The sequence below is a fragment of the Schistocerca piceifrons genome, chromosome 4 (genome assembly GCF_021461385.2).
Source record: "Schistocerca piceifrons isolate TAMUIC-IGC-003096 chromosome 4, iqSchPice1.1, whole genome shotgun sequence".
NCBI classification, from domain to species: domain Eukaryota; kingdom Metazoa; phylum Arthropoda; class Insecta; order Orthoptera; family Acrididae; genus Schistocerca; species Schistocerca piceifrons.
Genome location: NC_060141.1, coordinates 761,442,396 through 761,457,740, shown reverse-complemented (window position 1 = coordinate 761,457,740; position 15,345 = coordinate 761,442,396).

Genomic DNA, 15,345 nt, shown 5'->3' with positions numbered 1-15,345 from the left:
TATTTAATGTCAAGTTATTGTTTTTGACCCATGCCTCCACTTCCCCAAGTGTTTGTTCAATATGACGAATTAGGTCTACCTCATTTTTACAACAGACTACAGCTGTTGAGTCATCTGCATAGAGGATAGTATCAGACTGGACCTGACATGACATATCATTAATATAATATAGAAAAAGCAGTGGCCCTAATCTTGAGCCTTGTGGAACACCTAATTGAGTGTTTTTCCAGCCAGAGAGAAATTTCTTGCCGTTGATGTTAATAAGTACTCTTTGTTTTCTGTTTGCCAAGTACGATGACATCCAGCTAAGAGATTTGCCTTGAAAACCATAGCGTGCCAATTTTTGGAGAAGCAGGTCATGATTTACTGTGTCGAAGGCTTTGGACAGGTCACAAATGATGCCTGACACACACATTCTATCATCAAGACATCTGCTGACTTTTGTGACTAATTCATTTATTGCATGGATTGTGCTGCGGCCTTTTCTGAAACCATATTGATTGCCTAAGATAATGCTGTTAGATGAATTGTGATTTTCAATCTGATCACATGCAGCTCTTTCAAATATTTTTGAGAAAATTGGTAACAGTGAGATTGGCCTATAGTTGCCCAATTCATCTTGTTTGCCTTTTTTGTGTATGGGCCGAACTTCTGCATATTTTAATCGATCTGGAAAACATCCCTCATCAAATGATTGGTTGATTATGAAAGAGAGTGGATATGCAATACTGTGACGGACTATTTTTATTATTTCAGTGGGGACCTCATCCCACCCCGCAGATTTTGAATTTTTTAGGGACATTATGATTTTGATGACATCTGAGATGGAAACATGAGAAAACTTAAAACATGTGCAATTGCTATCTGTCATATTGGGCTTTGTATTTGGTGGTGAACAGTCACCAAATTTGTTACAGTTTATGAAAAAGTCATTGAATGATTCACAAATGGCACTGGGTTCTGTAACAGCTCTACCATTTATCACTATTTTAGAAGGGCATTTTCTCTCTGCCTCACTGCCAACTTCACTTCTTATAACAGACCAAACAGCTTTTGATTTGTTTTTTGCATTTGAAATGAAGTCGTTATTTGCAGTACGTTTTGCTAGTTTAACTATTTTGTCAAATGATTTTTTGTATGTGCTTACATACTTAAGAAATTGAGGGCTTCGATTTACTTTTGCCTCCATATGCAGTTTCCTCTTAGTAGCACTAGACACTCTAATTCCTTTTGTTACCCAGGATCTACTTTTTTGGGACCTGGTCCTCACTGTTACAAAAGGGAAGCATTCATTGAATATACCCAAGAATTCAGTTAAAAAGTTATTGTAATTGTCACTTGTGGAAGTGTGTTTGCTGACTGTCCACTTGGTTTGGCTTAGTTTTTTGCAAAATACTTCCACATTTTCTTGACTGAAATTCCTACATCTTTTTGTTGTGCAGACTGAATTTTGCTTCGGTTGTGATACAAATAGTGCTTTATGGTCTGATACTCCTAAATCTAGAAGAAATTTTTCTTTTACATAATAATTATAACTACTTACAATATTGTCAATACATGTTGCAGAGCTTGCTGTAATTCTTGTATACTGATCGAAATTGAGATTTAGCCCATTTGTGGCTACCAGGTTCTTTAAGTGTGAAGAAAATTTGTCATCAGTCCTTACATCTATGTTGAAGTCAGCACATATAACCACTTTCTTGTACAGTTTCTCACATTTTAATTTATGTAGCAATGTATCAAACTTATCTAAAAATACAGAGCTTATATGGTACCCAGGGGTGCGATATATGCTGATAATTAGTGTGTTATACTCTTTAAGTTCTATACAACAACTTTCAAATGTGCCTTCTTCATTCAGATGGCTAAAATTCTGTTTGATATCATAGTCTACTGTGGAATGAACTAATATGCAAGAGCCTCCATACCCATTGGTCCTACAAAAGCTGGTAGCCAGTTTATAACCTGTAAGTTTATTTAGGAGATTGATATTTTCAGATTTTAGCCAATGTTCATTAAGGCATATTACTTTCACAGATTGTTTCACACTTTCTAGCAAAATTTCTATATCATAAAGCTTCCTGATCATTCCTTCAGACAGACCTCTTATGTTCAAGTGCATAACGAAATTACTACTGCATATATTATTAGGTAGAGGGTCTTTAAAACTAATTTGACTATAAAGTAACGGAACGTCCACCTGAGTGTTGACTACTTGTTCTGGATTCGTTGTATTGGGCCAAATTTGGATAGAACTGGCCCCCTTCATCAGTTTCCCCGTGTGTGAGTACAGCAATCACTTACATGAATGCATTTGATTACACAATGGAACTGGCTTCAAGTAGATTGCAGAACCGTACCAAGTAGGATGAACAACAGATTTTGAACACCCACAAAAAAGGGCAGCATGAATGGCACATATTTATTTGACTCGTGGGAGATCATCACAGAGAGGCTGAAAAATCAGAACTGGCAGGCACTTGCTAATAGATGCCAACTATACTGTGCAAGCCTGCTAACAAATATTCAAGAACCAATACCAAGTGAGAAATATAGAAATATCCTACAGCCCTCTATGTACTACTACCATAGGAACAGCGAAGGATTATATTATGTAATTACAATACACATATAAAAAAATAAACTCTAACGTGTTATACAATAGGGAGTACCCTATGTCATGTACTTCAAAGTGGTTTTGAGATAATGGTAGATGCAGAGCAACAGTAGTGGATGTACTATGATCATCAGAAGAGCAACATTACTTTTTGTCTACTGTAGGATCATCAGGTCTTTCAAAACTGTCTGTAGTTCACACCATGCCCAAATTGGATATAAATGTTAGTGGGCTACCTTCAGTCTCAGTTCTGTTCCTTTCATTCCGTCCTGTTTCTGATATGTCAGCCTAGGAATCTTTCAATACACTGTCACTTCCATTTTTAATGAGTCCAACTATAACTGCAATGTGTGTGTGTGCGAAATATGAATTTCATTGTCTATTCACAAGCCACAGTTTAGCTCAACATCACGTTACTGGCAGTGCGAGTTCAAGTTTAGGACTACGTAAATGTATATGGCCTCCTACTTTTAGAGTTCAAAATGTTCCAATGGTATCACCTGAATATTATGTCATGGCATCCAAGAGGGCCTACGCATGTGCCTAGGACATTCCTCCACAAGCTTTGTATAAAAGCCCACTAACAAGGAATCCCTTGAGTGTGAGGTCACAAAAGGCCAATGATGTTCACAGCATTTGACACCCCATATGTTGTCAACCACACAGTCACAGTACTGGCTGATAATGGCTACAGGGGGTGGGACTGGAGGTATCCAGTAGTGAGTACAGCATGAGGCTACAGAACGTAGTAGAACTGCTTAGTTGATGGGTATCTCACACCAGTGATATTGCGCTACCGATCTTGATACTGAGCAGTGCAGTGGCAACAGTAAACAGAGCAAACATTGTGTTATATCTAAAACAACAGCTGCCAAGGCTGACATTTTGTCAGAAATGAACCCAAGAAATTTCACAGAGAGAGGAAAAAGTGGCATATGAAACATTAGCATTTCTGCAACATGTGTCAGGGGAATGTGTGGTGTCGTATACACTCAACTGTGTGGGCAATGTACATGAGGAGTACAATGACGAAGATACGTGCTTGACAAGTGACAGTGATACTGAAACAGGTGTCGAGCCATGTAGTTCATCATCCTTTTCAGACAGAGAGCCACAAATCCCATCTCCAGTGAAATGTAGTAAAGGACAATCTTTGACCAAGGAGGGGGTACATGGAAGATCATCTGCAGTATAATAAAAAAACAATTATGAACATAGTTCAAATAAGTGCACAGCAATGTGACTGTGCAGTGCATCACAAAATCTACAGATATTCAAGGGAGGACAAGACACACTTGTTACAAAAACTGGTGTTTGTGCATTTCAAAGATGCTCGATACAATTTGCAGGATGTGTATGACAGTGACCCACTATGTTATGCACATCAAATTGCAACAGAGGTTACAGTGATTTCAAGGAAAGGAGTGAATGGTTGAATAACTTCAGATTCCTGATCTGCTTATAACAATCATGCTCCTTTAGAGCAAACTATCCCACCTGGTAAGTGTGTGACAAAGCAATTCATACCACTTGGAAGCACTGGACAAATTAAAACTCCGGATTTTTTTTTTTCATGCCTATAAAACATATTATCACACTATCTGCAGCTATGCCTTAAAGGATAGCCAGTTTCACGATATGCTCATGACAAACAGTTTGGGATTCAGTTGCATGCCATCACATTCCATCAGTTCTCAACACCATGTTGTACCAATATGATTCTGTATGCGTTCTTTAAGTTTGGATACCTAGTGGAATGACCTGCACAGTTTGTATCTCCCAAGGAGTTCATTTTTGATCTTATTGATGCAAACCTTTGTGATCACTGTGGCGTGAAATTTTTCATTTGGTGTTCATGGCGTAAGTCAATAGTTTGTTTTGAACATTTCTTGAATGTCAATGATGTCAGTTTTGTGCAGTGTAATACATACATCTCATGGGAGGTTGATCTCTGCACCCCCTGGACACTTATTTTCTGTTGCGTTCACACTACACAGGGTGAATCATTACAACTAATATTTTTCCTGTCATAATTGTCAACACAACACTTACAAATGAACCTTATTAAAAACTGAACTTGTGACCTCTCACTCAAGGGTTTGCTTGTAAGTGTCAACAGTTTTTGTTGGAGGACTGTGATAACCATCTTGGTAGTTAACCATATTCCAGACATGATCGATGGGCAACTCATCGGGCAAATGTGATGACCAGGAAAGTAATAGCACCCGTCAGTCTCTTGGGATAACTTTAAATTGTCCATCGCATTGTCTTACTGATTTCTGATAAGTGGAATTGCTTGAAGGAGGCATAATGTATTGGACTCTAAAACATCCATGATGCATCTGTCAGTTTAAATTACCCTCAGTATGTGGGAATTGAGATCACATGATGATACAGCATCACACTTTACTCTTTTTTTGTCACTCTGTGCAACAACACATGCTCCAGATTGTGGCCAACCAATGTAGTTTCCAAAATGTAAACTGTTGTCCTTTTAGACAGGCTGGAGTGGGGCTAGATTTTGATGCACCATGTCACCATATGGGTGGTGTCTTCATCACTGTCTGAGGAACTCATGGTTTCTGTACACTTAAAAACCAAACACGAGCATGTGTGCCACCATGCCAGATGCAGGTGGGTTCAAGTAGTCACACAGTTAAGTCCACACCTGATGCAGTGCTTCACTACTAAACACTTGTCCCTTGCTATGGTCAATTTGTGTGGTCCAGAACTTACTCATCCTCATGAATGACCATCTTCTATCTGCTGGTTCCACATGCGCATTATTGTCATAGTAGCACGTTGCTGAGAAGCAACAATGTTCCAGATGTGCATCATTGTCATATTAGTGAGCTGACTAGAAACAAAAATGTCACACCCTGACAAATTACATTCCTGGTGATCAATCACCATTCTCCTTTCACTTTCCTGCTGATACTGTGTGCTCTGAGGCGAATGACACCTATCAGCACTCTGGTTTTCATTGCTCACTATGTTGGCTTTTCACCAAATAAGCTTGGCATAATCCGGTCATTTCTTGTTACATAACAAATGATACTGCTGGGCCAAAGTGTGTGTCATATTCTTGTGAACTTAATCATTTATTGCTGGTACACTGTTCTACAGTTTCTTCAAGTTTGGATTCAGACAGGCAATTCATCTTAGGGCTGAAAGATCCATATATTATAATATAATCCAATAGCAGAAAGCAGAATATTATAAAGAAACTTCAGTACATTCAGCTATCTTAGCACACGTAGGAATGAACTTCATCTGTAAACCATGAGCAGGTGTGGCAGGGTATAAAGTTCCCCAATTTTTTGATTTCCAAGTGTGCTTAACTCGACTGACAAGCAGAACTCTCCAGAAGAGCAAGTGCTATTTTCTTTTGTGAATGTAATTACTTATTATACTGTGAGGTACGGTTGAGATACCATGAAGTGTTCAGCATTGGTACATATCACATACACTGTGTGCCTCGTCACGTAAGTATGAGGGGGATTAAAAAATAAGTTAGCAAGTCCCTTTCAAGGAGAGATGTATTCAAGAAATTGAAGATTTACACAAAGTCAGAAAGACACTGATGTATATTACTTTTCCCATTATACAATACTGTTGTTTAAGCATTTGTTTGACAGGTAAGCCAGTATGTTGCATGTGGTATAAACAAAATCAAGGCCTAGGAGTCATTTAACAACAGCCTCCCAAATGTCAGCATCAGTTATGTGGTAATGACCAGGCAGGAGCTTCTTGAACAACAAAGCAGGTGCACTTGTGTATTTTAAACAGCAGAGCCATCTTTTGCTCTGTACCAGAAAAATGCCAAGCCTTATAGCCATCTATTTGTTGATGCCTTTCCAGCCGTTATTTAACTTATGTTTAGTGGCAACGTTAAGTTAATCCTGGAACTGCAGCATCAGTTTATCGTACACGCCAAGTGCATGGTAATGTAAGTACTATTCAAACTGCCAATGTTATGTCCTTCCTTCTCATGCTGCATACTAAGTCTCTCCTGACCCACGGTTCTGGGTGACTTTGCCGAAATCTACCCCTTTTCCTAGACCTCTCCAGTCCCCTTCCTTCACCCTTCTTCCATCCCCTTCAACCCTTCTGCATGAAGAAGGAGCCACTGGCTCAAAAGGCTTGTCTGTTACAACAGTCTTTTATGTCCGCTTGGTGAGTAGATTTTTTTATCTATCCAATTAAATGACAATGTTATGTCTTGTACATCTACATGAAGCAGTGTACTAAAACGTGGTACATTTTAGAGATGTCCATTTTTATTAAAAGTACTTACAGGTAAGGAATCGGAGCCGACACTTTCAGAGGTGCTTGCAGAAATTGCACAATATTGATGATTTGTTTTCTGGTGGAGAGGATGAAGTAATATAACCGACTGATCACAATAGTCACTGAAATTGAATGTGATGAAAGATTACCTTCCTTTGATACTGAAGATTATGTATTTATTGGTAGGAACAAACAAAATGAACGAAAAATGATATGATGAAATGACATCACATGCAAGAGCAAAAAGTGCTATCAAGATCTTTTCAGGCACTAACATGGTAGCATGCAGCATTTTAGAGGAAATAGAACTGTCCCATAAAATCATTAGTACTGATAGAATAGCTGTAACTGTGCATTTTCAAATGTTTACATTCACCAAAAATGGTAAAAAAAAGTTATTCTACAGATATGGATGCTAAGTTGACAGATCAAACTCTAACTTGCGCAGTATTAGGCATTCTATTTCATTGGCCTCCAAGGTGGAAACCACACAAATGCACTGGGCCTTTGGTCAAATGACGGAACAAGAATGATTGTTTTGAGATACCCCAAGAGTTACCAGAAATTTTATTTGCTTGCCACATGTAGTGGAGTTGATTATACAGAAACTAGGGGCATGCAACATAAAATGGATATGTTAGTAAATATTAGGAGCTTTCTGGGTGCATTTGTGAAAAACTGTATGAATAGTTACAACCTTGGAGAATTTGTTACTAGAAGCATTCAGAAGTTGTTGCAGCTTCATACAATACATTCCCAACAAACCAGCTAAACATGGCATAAAAATATTAGCTATGTGCAATGCTAAGTCATTCTACACTGGTTTGTTGGAAGTGAATTGTGGTAGACAGCCAGGACCATTCTGTGTTTATAATAAGCCATTCAATATTGTTGCAATATTATGAAAAGGATAGTTGCTATTCACTGTACAGCAGAGAAGCTGAGTCGCAGATAAGCACAGTGAAAGACTTTCAGAAAGTGAGCTTTTAGTCAACAAGGCCTTCATTGAAAACACACACACACACACACACACACACACACACACACACACACGACCACAGTTTCTAGCTGGCCTCAGCAGCCTTATAGGCCATAAGCTCACTTTCTGACAGTCTTTTTGTTTTGCCTATCTGAGACTCAGCATCTCCACTTTATGATGACTAGCAGCTATTCTTTTCATAATATTGTTACTCTCCATCCTCAATTTTCCATTCGATACATTCTGTGTAGACTAACTGAACCAACAAAAGGCACAAATGTGAATGCTAAGTGTGACAATACATAACTGCTACACTGGCTATTTGCTGGCTGCCTCTCCTGCAAAAGCAAAATCACTTTCGTAGAAGTGCAAAGAAGGGATAAAAAAGAAATCTTGCCCGAAGAACAGAGAAATTGGTTTGGCAGTTTTTTGGGTACCATAAAGACATTTTTCCCCCTATGAACCATGGGCCTTGCCGTTGGTAGGGAGGTTTGTGTGCTTCAGCAACACAGATAACCATACCGTAGCTGTAACCACTATGGAGGGGTATCTGTTGAGAGGCCAGACAAATTTGTGGTTCCAGAAGAGGGGCAGCAGCCTTTTGATTAGTGGCAGGGGCAACAGTCTGGACGATTGACTGATCTGGCCTTGTAACATTAACCAAAATGGCCTTGTTGCGCTGGTACTGTGAACGGCTGAAAGCAAGGGGAAACTACAGCTATAGTTTTTCTTGAGGGCATTCAGCTTTACTATATGGTTAAATGATGATGGTGTCCTCTTGGGAAAAATATTCCCCCATTCAGATCTCAGGAGGATGTAATTATCAGGAGAAAGAAAACTGGCATTTTGTGGATCGGAGTATTGAACATCATAGCCCATAATCAGGCAGGTAGGTTCGAAATTTAAAAAAAATAAATGGATAGGTTAAAGTTAGATATAGTGGGAATCAGTGAAGTTCGGTGGCAGGAGGAGCAAACTTCTTGTCAGGTGAATACAAAATCAATAGGGGTAATTCAGGAGTAGATTTAATAATGAATAAAAAACATAGTAATGCAGATAAGCTACTATGAACAGCATAGTGGAAAGATTATTGTAGCCAAGATAGATATGAAGCCCACGCCTACCACAGTAGTACAAGCCAACTAGCTCCGCAGATGACGAAGAGATTGAAGAAATGTATGATGGGATTTATACATAAAAAAATAAATAAAAATAATAATAAAAAAATTATTCAGATAATTAAAGGAGACGAAAATTTAATACTCATGGGTCAACAGCAGGGAAAGGAAGAGAAGGAAAAGTAGTATGTGAATATGGACTAGGGTAAGGAATGAAAGAGGAAGCCGCCTGCGCAGAGCACAACTTAATCATAGCTCACACTTGGGTTAAGAATCACGAAAGGAGGTTGTATACGTGGACGAGGCCTGGAGACACTGGAAAATTTCAGATAGGTTAACTGCAAAAAGGTGGGAATTTAAGGAGATGGGATTGGATAAAGTGAAAGAACCAGAGGTTGCAGAGAGAGCATTAGGGAATGACTGACAAATACAGGGGAAAGAAATACAGTAGAAGAATGGGTAGTTTTGAGATATGAAATAGTGAAGGCAGCAGAGGCTTAAGAAGGTACAAAGACGAGGGCTAGTAAAAATCCCATGGGTAACAGAAGAGATACTGAATTTAATTGACAAAATGAAAAATTATAAAAATGCAGTAAATGAAGCAGGACAAAGTAAATACAAATATCTCAAAAATGAGATCGACAGGAAATGCAAAATGGCAAAGCAAGGATGGCTAGAGGACAAATGTAAGGATGTACAGTCATATATCACTAGGGGTAAGATATATACTGCCTACATGAAAATTAATGAGACCTTTGGAGAAAAGAGAACCACCTGCATGAATATCAAGAGTGCAGATGGGAAACCACTCCTAAGCAAAGAAGGGAAAGATGAAAGGTGGAAGGGTCTATCCAAGGGCGATGTACTTGAGGATAATATTACAGAAATGGATGAGGACGTAGATGAGAATGAAATGGGAGATTTGATACTGCATGAAGAACTGGACAAAGCACTGGGAGACCTAAGTCAAAAAAAGGCCCAGGCAGTACATAACATTCCATCAGAACTACTGATAGTCTTGGGAAAGCCAGTCATGACAAAACTCTACCATCTGGTGAGCAAGATTTATGAGACAGGTGAAATATCCTCAGACTTCAAGGAGAATATAGTAGTTCCAATCACAAAGAAAGCATGTGTTGACAGATGTGAAAATTAATACACTATTGAATAAGTCATGGCTGCAAAATACTAACACCAATTCTTTACATATGAATGGAAAAACTGGTAGAAGCTGATCCTGGGGATGATCAGTTTGGATTCTGTAGAAATGTTGGAACATGCGAGGCAATATTGACCCTATGACTTATCTTAGAAGATAGATTAGGGAAAGGCAAACCTACATTTCTAATATTTCTAGACTTAGAGAAAGCTTTTGACAATGTTGACTGGAATAGTCTCTTTCAAATTCTGAAGGTGGCAGACGTAAAATACAGGGAGCGAAATGCTATTTACAATTTGTACAGAAACCAGATGGCAGTAGAGTTGAGGGGCATGAAAGGGAAACAGTGATTGAACAGGGAGTGAGACAGTGTTGTAGCCTATCCCCAATGTTATTCAATCTGTATATTGAGAAAGCAGTGAAGGAAACCAAAGAAAAATTTGGAGTAGGAATTAAAATCCATGGAGAAAAAATAAAAACTTTGATGTTTGTTGATGACACTGTAATTCTGTCAGAGACAGCAGAGGACCTGGAAGAGCAGTTGAACGGATTAGACAGTGTCTTCAAAGGAGGATATAAGATGAACAGCAACAAAAGCAAAACAAGGATAATGGAATGTAGTCGAATTAACTCAGCTGAGGCTGAGGGAATTAGGTTAGGAATTGAGACACTTAAAGTAGTGGATGAGTTTTGCTATCTGGGGAGTAAAATAACTGATGATGGTTAAAGCAGAGAGGATATAAAATACAGACTGGCTCTGGCAAGTAAAGCATTTCTGAAGAAGAGAAATTTGTTAACTTCAAGTATAGAGGTCTCTTATGAAAGTATCTGCATGGAGTGTAGCCATGCATGGAAGTGAAATATGGACAATAAACAGTGTAGACAAGAAGAGAATAGAAGCTTTCGAAATGTGATGCTACAGAAGAATGCTGAAGATTAAATGGGTAAATCAAGTAACTAATGTGGAGGTACTGAACAGAATTGAGGAGAAGAGGAATTTGTGGCACAATTTGACTAAAAGAAGGGATTGGTTAGTAACTTAACAAATCAGTTGTATTCATTTCCACAATGCACAATGAAAGATCAGTAGATGAAGTGACTAAGAAGGCTCACATATACTACACAAGCATACCTCATGCACACGACTGCCATCTTCAGCAGCTCGGTCCAAGCTGCCCGAGACTGCGGTCGTGTGCTTGCTTGTGTGAAGGAATGCGTGTGTGTTTTCTGAAGAAGCCTTAGGCCTAAAGCAAATGTGTAAGTATCTTTTCACTTTGCCTGTCTGCAACTCAATGTGATGTCTTTAAGGAGAGCAGCAATCTATACTTTTCCAATATTGTTGATATCCCAACCTGGAGTTTCCATTGTTTAATATTTCTAATAAAGTACACCACATTACTTAGCGCATGGACAATTATTTTAGTTCACATAGAGAGTGAAAGTTCAATTACATTTTTCACGATTCTATGCCATTAATACATAGCCCCTGTGAAAAACCCGTACGATCAATGCTAAAATTTCCCCGATTTTACACTTCTTCCTAGTATGATTTACCTCGATTCTTAGTTATTAGTTGATGTCATGCTTGACTTTGTTCCATTTTCTTCCTATTGACATTTGATATGATGAGTGAGTTATACGAGGCCAGATTTTTTTTTTCTTCATTTTTTCAACCTCTGATTGGCTGTAAATAAAAGAAAAATTTACAGAAAATAGTAATTTTATTACCAAAAGTACAGTAAAGTCTTAACTTATTTTTCTACATAATTGCCAAAATGACTGAGGCACTTGTCATACCGTGATACAAGCTTTTCGATGCCGTCCGTGAAGAATGTTGCCGCCAGTGAGGACAGGTAAGTCTTGACGGCATCCTGAAGTTCCTCGTTAGTAGCGAAGCGCTGCCCACCTAACCGTGACTTCAGTTCTCGGAACAGGTGATAATCACTTGGAGATAGGGCCGGGCTGTATGGTGGATGTTCAAAAACTTCCCATTTAAACTTTCTGAGGAGATCTTTTGTCATGTTGGCACTGTGTGGTCGGGCTTTGTCATGCATCAAAACAGCGCCAGACGAAAGCATTCCTCTGTGTTTGTTTCGAATGGCTCTGCGGAGACGACGTAAAGTTTCACAATAAACTTCCTTAATTATCGTTGTAGCTTGCTCCATAAAGTCCATCAGCAGCACTCCTTTATGGTCCCAAAACACAGTGACCATTGTTTTTCTTTTCGTCAGTGAATGTTTAAACTTTTTTGGCTTGCTTGGGGAAGCTGTGTGCATCCACTGCTTTGATTGTTCCTTTGTTTCAGGATTGTCATATAGGACCCACATTTCATTGCCAGTAACAATCGACTTCAAAAAAACGTTTCCCTCATTAGCATAACGTGTGAGAAACGATAATGCTGACGCCATCCTTTGCGTTTTGTGGTCGGTACTCAGCATTTTTGGGATCCAGCGTGCACACAATTTCCGATAGCCTAGGTCTTGAGTCACAATTGTGTGCAAAGCAGACCTTGAAATGTCTGGAAATTCATCAGACAGTTCGCTAATTGTAAACCTTCGTTTGCATCTCACCGCCTGATCAACACGCTCAGTGAGGCCTACAGTGGCGACAGACTTGCGACCTTGTCCACCTTCATCATGGACGTCTGTTCGTCCTCCTTTAAATTTTCGACACCACTCCTGTACACTACCATCACTCATAACGTTGTTACCATACACGTTACTCATTCTGCGATGGATTTCCACAGCACTACATCCTTCTGCTTGCAGAAAACGGATTACACTTCATAACCCATATCTGGCGGGAGCATCGAGTGTAGCGGCCATGTTTACACGGACGTAACTCTGCTACGACTGACACACACTGCAGCTGAAAATGGCAGAGGTTGTGGTGGGGGAGCTGCGCAATCGCATGACGTGCAGGTCCGCCCCCCCCCCCCCCCCCCCTGCCTCCCTAGCTCTTACTTGCTTAGGTGGACGATCGGAGGTTAGGGGGGGGGGGGAATAGCCCTTGTGGAGAGGGGAGACGTGAGAGAAGAAATGTTGACATAATCCATGATCAATGCTACTAGGTTGCAGCAGTAATGGAAAAACAAGACAGTTGACGCGAAGTGTTCCGGATCAAGCCAATTCGTGACGAAGGGGTCCAGCCATCCCTTTTCTTGTGCCACTTATAACTCAGACTCATCTCTTTGCATGTATTTCCAATGTACTGTAATTAGCAACAATATGAATTGTTAACCTTTTAAATTCAAACACGGAGTCTCGAGGAATATGCTCAGTTATAATCAAGTAAAGTCGTCCATTTCCAGCTAGTGAACTCTTATTGGCTGGCAATTTGTTAAGTCACTCAATAGGCAGTGCAGCCCCCACACCACACTAACACATACAAAATGAGCTCGCCTACTGGAAGTGTGGAGAGGGGGAGTGGCCCTTCCATGACCAGAGTGCAGGTAGGGTTGAAAGCATTTTGTGAAGTGCTGAAAATATACTTTACAAGCAGATCATGTGGTATGACAGAGATGTCACAAGCAAATAGAACTGTGTTTTATGATAGCACATTTTAAGGACTTTCGTGCTGATATCCGACACGATGCAGTTGCAACAACCACATACACTACTCAAATATATTCTTTGCACCACACATCGTAGATCGTAAAGACTGCAGCAATGATAGAGGGCATGAAGTGAAACTGTAGCACCTGAGTTTTCTTTCAAATTTACATTCTACACAGTGTACAGAAATTCACTGAGCTGACTTCTAATAAGCTTGTAATGTCAACTGGGAAGTAAACTAATTTTTTTCAGTCTCTGTTTCTCTCATCAAGCCTAAAATAATACTTTAATGGTGTTGAGCATATGAAGTGCGGTTCATAAGAAAAGCATTAAACAATAACAGCAACAGTGTCAAAGTATGTCATTAAGCAGATGTCCGAATTTGTGCTTATGGTTTAACTACTTAGCTGCTATGATGTTTTTGTTTTAATTCAACATGTTCATCAAGTTTTACTCTTTTGTGGATTAGCACAAAGGATGATCTCTCAAAAACGTGTGTTTTGAATGTATAATTTGTGGTCATGGCATGTCAGAAAATAGCTTGAGTACCTTGTACCCAGATATCAGTTTCAATTTACAGTTTTTACTTGCTGTTACATATGTGCGATTTTCTAAAAACTGATTAAATCCATTACCACAAATTATTGTATGAACATTGTATTGCTCATTTAATTTCCTTCACTTAGATTTTATACAAAGTATTGGAGAGGATTGCAATTTTTAATCATATGTGCCAAATACATGTGTTTTTGCTCGTATTTTGAGGGTTTAACATTTTCCCCCGATTCTGATTTTTCCTCAGTTTTGCATTTTTTTAAAGTCTGGAGCACACGAAAATATAAAATAGGGGTTTCACTGTAGTTACACTGTTGCATATGTAAGAAGTACACACAGTGAAATAAACTGCAGCTCTGTATTACAAGTGGAAAAAATGTTGTCCCCTGTCAAGTGTATGCATGCTTACACTGGAAAAATAGCAGTGGCTGACCCATACATTAATTTTCTGTATATTTATATGCATCTATGTACAGGTGAAAGTTAGTAACATTAATTTTTGTCTTTTTCACTTCCACTACTCTTAAGTATATTTAATGTTGAGTTAAAAATGGAAAAACAAAGTAACTACAGCACTAAATCTGACCAACTCTGACACAATATAAAAACATTACAAAAATATTTTTTTTCATTGTTCCAAGAGAGTACCTTGTTTCCAAGAATGCTGCTCCATTGATTTTGACTCATCATTTTCATTTACTATGTTGAGGCATTTGTCTCATGTTGCTTGGTTCCATCTGTACTTATTGCCTTACTCTCATGTAGAAATAAAAAGTGTGCACTAGGTATTTTACTTCATCCACCACTACTTAGTCATATCACATTACTAGGCATGTCAGACCAGGTGTTATGGCACTACAATATGTATATGCTGCTATACACACACACTTTATTTCTGAAGCTTATTTTCTTACTTATCTGTAAGGTATTAGTTATGTTGTTTTCTCTTTACACTACAACATCGAATGTTTCAGAGTCATCAGTACAGCAGTGACTGTTGTGGTGACATTGTGTTGTATTGCATTTTAAAAACTTCTCACAACATGTGCTTAGATGGTAAATGTATACAGTCT